We start from the raw sequence: 6,858 nt of genomic DNA, 5'->3' as shown, positions 1-6,858 counted from the left end.
GGTAAGCAAAGTTGGGTTTTGTGAACATTCACCATATCCAAGCTTTAAACCCTTGATTCGAGTATGGTTTCTTGAGACCTTGTAAATCCCCTTTGAAATGATGAATCTAAGGTTTAATAGATGATTTATGTGTTGATCTTGAAGGATTTGAAGAGATATTGACAAGGGGGAAGAAGCATTGTGGGTTTGAAGTCGTTCTTGAGCAAAGAAGGTAAGATGGTTTCCCATCACTTGAATCTAACCTAGAGCTAGGTTAGAACCATCCTATAAGACCTTGAAGGTGCGAAGAATGGACGGGAAAAGCCCCCATTTGATTCGCCAAAGAATGAAAAAAATGGGGAAGAAACAAGGTGTTTCCCGTTAAGACCGGTGGGTGCAACCGGTGGGCCCCTACCCGCCTGTGGGCACCCACCTGAGAAGGCAGGGGGGGCCTTCGGGCCCAACCGGTAGGCCCAACCGGCGGGCCACCCTACCTGTCGGTCCTAGCAGGGGCCCCTGGCCCAACCGGTGGGTGGAACCGACGGGCCATACCGACGGGCCCCTACCCGCCGGTCCCAACCGGTGGGTAGGACCGGTGGGCCAGACTGCCCACCTGTTTGACCCACCCGTGTGGCCCCGAGGGTGATCCTTACGTCCGATTGGACCCAAATCGGACGTGTGACCTTCTTTTGACGTTCTAAACACGATTTTGTTATCGGATTTCATTAATTTTGATCCTAAAATGGTGAAGTACTAACCCCGCTCAATTATGTTAGGTTCACCAAATCCTACCCGATTCGCACCGGATCTCACCCGTACCGAACGGGAATCCTTGTACACTACAAGTAAGTGGGGAGAGGACGTTTGGCCTTGTTTCAAGGTATTTTTTGGCATTCATTTAATTATATCTAGTCTAGTCATGCCATCATGAATATGCTATGTAGACTATTCATTCCACACATTGATGTGCATATGTGCTATGTTTACTTTCCAATTGCCAATTGAATGAGATGCTTATATGTTGAATGTGGACATCATTGTGCATGTTGCATTGATAGACTAGATGCCGTACTCGGCTTGGAGACGAGTGCATTGGTGGCCCGTGGAATGGGACATGGAGGCACTATGCAATCGTACTATTATCATATAGGAGCATGCGGTACTAGGATTCTCACCATCCCGTGCTACGACCCTTTCCAACAGGGGTTAAGGTGTTGGGTTATCATTTGGGGGGAAGCAGTGGTCGCGGTCGTCGGGTCACTGTGGCGGTTAGACATAACGCCCGGCGGGTCATGTAGGACAGTCGGCAACCCCGGTGGTACATTCAAGAGGGCCAATTGTACTGCTTTTAAATTGCTGGAGTCAGCACCTTTATTTTCAGTCATTTACATTTCTGTTGAGAGCCGGTGGATGGCATTGTCTTTACTTTTCCGAGTACTCACGGTGGGCCTTCTCTGATAGCCCTATGGGCGTATCGCGGGAGGGAGTTTACGGCTCGTACCCGGAGTATACGCGCACTGTGGTTGTAGTAGCACTAAAATCGAGGACTTAGTAATGTTGCTTAGGTGGATGTGATTTAAAATGTATAGCATGGCATGTAGTGCATATGATGTGTTGTGATGTGTGGACTGCTGTGTGGTCCATCTTTCTACTTACTGAGCTAGTGAGCTCATCCCACATATACGCCCCTTTTTAGATGATTTTGCAGGTCATACATCTGAGGAGCACGGGGTGGGTCCCACAGTCGAGTTTCCTAAAGAGGACTGGTGGACCCCTGAGGAGTTAGAGCACGGCACTGACTGCTCGTGTGAGAGCTGTGCTGCGGGACAGCAGTTTGAGGCCGTGCTGAGCTCCACTTCTGAGGCCGAGCTGAGCTCTACTACGTGATGTCGAGCTGGGCTCAACCCTTGATGCCGAGCTGAGCTCCGGCCTTGAAACCGAGCCGAGCTGTGTACTCTGATTGTTTTGGTGGATTTCCTTATGTACTTGATATTTGAATTTTATTCTTTCTGTGTAAATATCATGCCTTCGGGCCCAAATATATATAATTATTGTATCACTATCCGGGTATCAAGTATTATGGGATTATTCACAGGTAAAACTTAGTCTTCCGCTGATCTGATGAGTTTATATTAGTTGTGTGTATGCTGTGGGGGAATACAGTAGCTGATGATCCTGGCAGGTTTGGGTTAACCGGTGTTAACTCGGTCACTGGCCCGGTTCAGTGTGAACGGTGTGTGACATATTATGTCTAAAAGGGTGAATTGCCTGAACTACGTCAGACCTGATTCCTTTCGAGGGATATGTAGGCAACTTGACATGTGCAAGTGCAGTCTCAACCATCTAAAAGCAATAAATTGGTTCCTCGATTGATAATCAAAGTACCTTAAAAGATCATCATAGTTTGTGTCCCCTAAGAATCGCCATTTGGCAAACAGGCTATTAGGTATCTGTCATCCATCCATTGGTCCATCACTTCTTATCCAGGATTTAATCCCCTAAGAATCACCATTTGGCATAAAAGACCATTAGGTATCTATCATCCACCCATTGGTCCATCAACTCTTATCTAAGATTCCATACCCTAAAAGAAAATCACCACCCAGCATCAGTTTATCAAGGCCATTTTATTCCCCATCCTTGATCAGTCAGAAAAAAGAAGAGCTTGATGTAGCAGTGATAAAGGCTTGTTTGACTCATTAGCTAATGGGTAAGGTTTTGATAAATCATCATATCTCTTGTGTTTGTGATGGTCTTAGGAAAATTCATGAGCTTGTTGGATGAGATGTTCAGAAAATGGACCTTAGACATGAACATGAGGGTGCCAGGATTACTAGAATCCATGAATGTGTCAATCCTCGGTCGGATCGGGTGTGTGAAATTACATCATCAGTTACTCATGCATGTGCCTCAACACTAGGATGCCAACCTACATGTATTTCGGTTTGGATTAGTAGAGATTTGCCTAACTCTCAAAGAATTCCGGGTTTGTATGTTATCCCCACCCAAAAGTAGGTTGTTCCAACCATCTTTGTAGAGAGATTATTCAAAGGAAATTCAGGACTTCTTCGGATGGAAAGAAGAGGAAGTGAAGCAATTTTGTCAGATATGGGAAGATTGACATTCTAAAAGTGGCCCAGATCTTCATCCAATATCTACCAATGGGAGGAATCCACCAACAGATATCATAAGATGCTTATTTACTTTGCATGATAGCTTGCTATGTTCTTCGAACTCCTGGGCATGGTGCACTACCTGTGCTAATTAAGGTAGTAAAGCGGTTGAAGAAGGGAGGTGACATCATCCTACGGTTCTTAAAAAAACATTCAAGGACTATGCAAGATATCATATAGAGGTGCCTAGGGAGGCCACAAGAAGATTTTTCGATGAAGACCTTTGCCTACAATTATGTCAGGTTGATGAGATTGACTCACACATCCTTTTATTTGCCTATGTACATCAACCGGTAATTTAGGCTCGAGGTGATAGACCCAGAGGAGTTAGTGAACTTTCAACTACCTCAAGAGTTGTCTCCCCACCTTGTTATTCACCTATCCTGTCTATGGTAGGAAAATTGTTCCCCTTGTCATGTAATTCACTTGGTAATAGAATGAGGAAGTGTTTGGATTCCCATGTTATCCTGATTATTCTAATTATGACTTGAGTTATGGAATTGTTTATGCCTAAACATTGCAAACCATTAAAAAAAAAAAAGAAGGGATTTTCTTTGTATCGAAGATATGTTTTCATTCATAAGATGCTAAAATAAAATGATGAACAAACAAGGGGGAGGGAAAAAGAAAAATAAAACTATACATGTGTCTGTGTTTACAGGAAATATAGGAATAAATCCCTATGCGTCAAAAGTCATCATCTGAACCATACTCTGAATCATCCCCATGGAGTACCGGGGAACCTACAGATGCTAGTCCAGTCTACTCCAGCCTCTATGTCATGTCCTGAATCAGTGCATCTTGGTGTGCAATTTCCTGCTCATAGGAACTAACTTGGCTCTCTAAGGCGGTAATCCCCCCATCCTAAGGAATATAGGAAAGGATCAAGAAGAAGAATAATGAAAGAAGAAGGGCAAAAAGAAAAAGGGGAAAGTATGAAATACCTTGGCAACCATTGCCTCATACAGACCATAATGCATCCTCCTGATCTCAGAATAGACCTCCGGAGACACCTGAGAAAGAGCATATCAGCCAGAGGAACTCAAGAGTCAATTAAGGGATGATCAGATACTCACATAGTCATAAGGAATAGGTAGCCCAAGGGAAGCATCTACATCTGTCTTCCGCTCCAGAAGATGAGGGAGACTGGGGTTGGCCATGTTGGGATAGTTCCAAGCAGAGAAGCCAAGTAAGAGGATGCTAGAAACTCTAAGAGACCCACCTGCACTAGTAGAGGGTCCCGCTTATGAAGGATCAATAGCATTGACGTGCGACAAAATAGTAGAAGGATCTACACGTCACGCTCTCCCCTAAAAGAACATCAGTCAAGACCAAAACAAGAACGAATTGGGAGGAAATACTTAAGAAAAGGTAATATGCCACTGGACCATCAAGACCAGAAATACTCAAGAAAGGGCAATATGCCATTGGACCATCAGGACCAAGAGGGGTGCATACTGTCTCCTCCTCCAGGAAGGCTCTGTAGTTCCTATCCCAGTCAAAGAATCAGTATTCCCATACTCCTTCAGCCAAACTCTCTAACTCGTCTACAGGAATGATCTCTGGGCAGTGCATAGTGGTTGAGGGAAGACCGGGAGAGAAGCATGACTCGATATCTAACTACTAGGGAACTACTCTCTCTCCCAGATACTAGATGTGGCCCCAGATGCCCCAGAAAAGGAGTTGGTTTTTAGATAAATGTCTAGCCAATGTGACTCCTTCAGAATCTGGAAATACGAGGCATTGGAATGGTCTCCAAGTGACCTACAAATCTAAGGAAAATTAAGTACTGCACAATATGAAAGGAATTTCAGTGTCAAACATGACATATCTTAGTGAGATCATTCAAAAGAGAACAAGCGGTGCTCCCCGGGAGATGGCGCAGAGCCCTGATCACCTAATTGTCCCCCCACCTCATGGCTATAGGAAGAAGAATATTTGAGGGTCCCTCAGTCTAGGAGCTATAGTCCCCAAGTGCTCAAAGCACCAAGGTTGTTTCAAGAGATTAAAGTAAGAAAGTGAAATCCATATAAATGAAAGGAAATAGGTATAAGAAGGAAAATTACTTGGAGGATGAAAATCGCTCCCTTGAGACTTGGTTTCTATATGACAACAGATCTAGCGTCAGCAGGAGATATGCGTAGGCGGCCCCACCCCAGTCCCAAGAATCTACCTCCCCAAGATTCTAGAGAAAGGGCACCAGGCAAATGTCTACTCCCCCTCAGAGGTCACTGAAAGGCACTGACCCACGGCAAATAGCAAGAAAGAATGGCCCAATTGTGCCATGTTGTCCTGGTTCACCCACAGGCCAGTTTTCCACTATCGGGCACTGATCTCCCTTAGATGGGATTTGTGTCTGATCAGCAGTAATGGTAAGGCCTGTCAAGTCTGCAAACTCCCTGAAGTCGGAATCCCGAGTGGGATCATGCGTCTAACCCAAATGGGACGTCTGTCAAGGCATAAAAGCACAGAGGCGTGATCGTGATCTCACCAACAGGGAGATGAAAAGAATGAGTACTCGGCCACCACCACTCCATCAGAGCCCTACTAGTGTCAGATTTAACTTTCAGGTCTCTACAAGGGCTAATCGGCACAGGTATTATGCATCAACTATCTCCCTCACTCTATGAGGAAGTATCCTGTACCATGACTGAACCATGTTTGGATGGCCATACAGCGCCAAGGTAGGTGGTTCCCTCCCCTTATGCTAATGGAAATAAAGAATGTATAAAAAAAAAAACAAAAAACAACATAAAAGATAATTAAAAAAAAAAAAGAAAAGAAAAAACAAAACAAGAACAGAAGATGATCAAAATAATGAGTAAAGACTTACCCAACAACCCTATACGGAGTTGCAGATGTGGTTTCGACTGTTGTGAAGAGTCTACCTGGCATACCAATTGGCCAGGCCCTCTTCCTTGTGGGAAGAACTACTGCAACTCTCTAGCTGGATTTCTCCACAAGTCTTTCTCTTTCTTCTTTCGGCCATATATTCTAAAATCACAAGAAGAAATTCGCCAAATGACTCCTCCCTCAAGAATAAGACGAAGATCTTCAAGAACAAACCTGAAGGTTCTAGAAACCCAAACCCACTCACTCATGAATGGTTCTTTACTCAGAAAAGTTAGAATGAGGAATGAACAAAGGAGGGGGGGACCTTTTTATATGAAAAAATTCGTTTTCCCCACCCCCCCCCCCCCAAATTTTTTTTTTTGAGAATCCAATGCCAAGGTGCAAATCAAAGTTTCTTCCTACCAAATACCAAATTCAAAATTATTTTAGTGGTAGTTGCAAATTATTCACATGAGAAATGGAAAGTGAAAATCAAAAGTACTATAAAATTCAAATTCATGTGGTAGGTGGAAATTATATCACATGAAAAAGAGGAAAGTAAAGGTCAAAATTTTATTTCTCATGCCACTGCCCGCACACCCATGCCACTGTTCATGTGCCATATGCCGCACACGTCACATTACCCACACACTTTGTACACATGCCTGCACACACACACTTTGTACACATTGCCTGCCCTCCCATGCTGGCCTTGCCCCGTGCATTTTGGCCCAATCTTATGTGCCGCCGTCAATGGTCGGGATCAATATTCCACTGGCCCAGTGAGTGAAAAGATTTCCTCTCCACCCACTTGAGACCAAAAGCCCACTTTTTGGCTAAGAATCCACTCTCCCAAAAAACCCCTTCTTTGCCC

Source organism: Macadamia integrifolia, unplaced genomic scaffold, assembly GCF_013358625.1.
Source record: "Macadamia integrifolia cultivar HAES 741 unplaced genomic scaffold, SCU_Mint_v3 scaffold1533, whole genome shotgun sequence".
NCBI classification, from domain to species: Eukaryota; Viridiplantae; Streptophyta; class Magnoliopsida; order Proteales; family Proteaceae; genus Macadamia; species Macadamia integrifolia.
Note: the sequence above shows the minus strand (reverse complement) of the source record.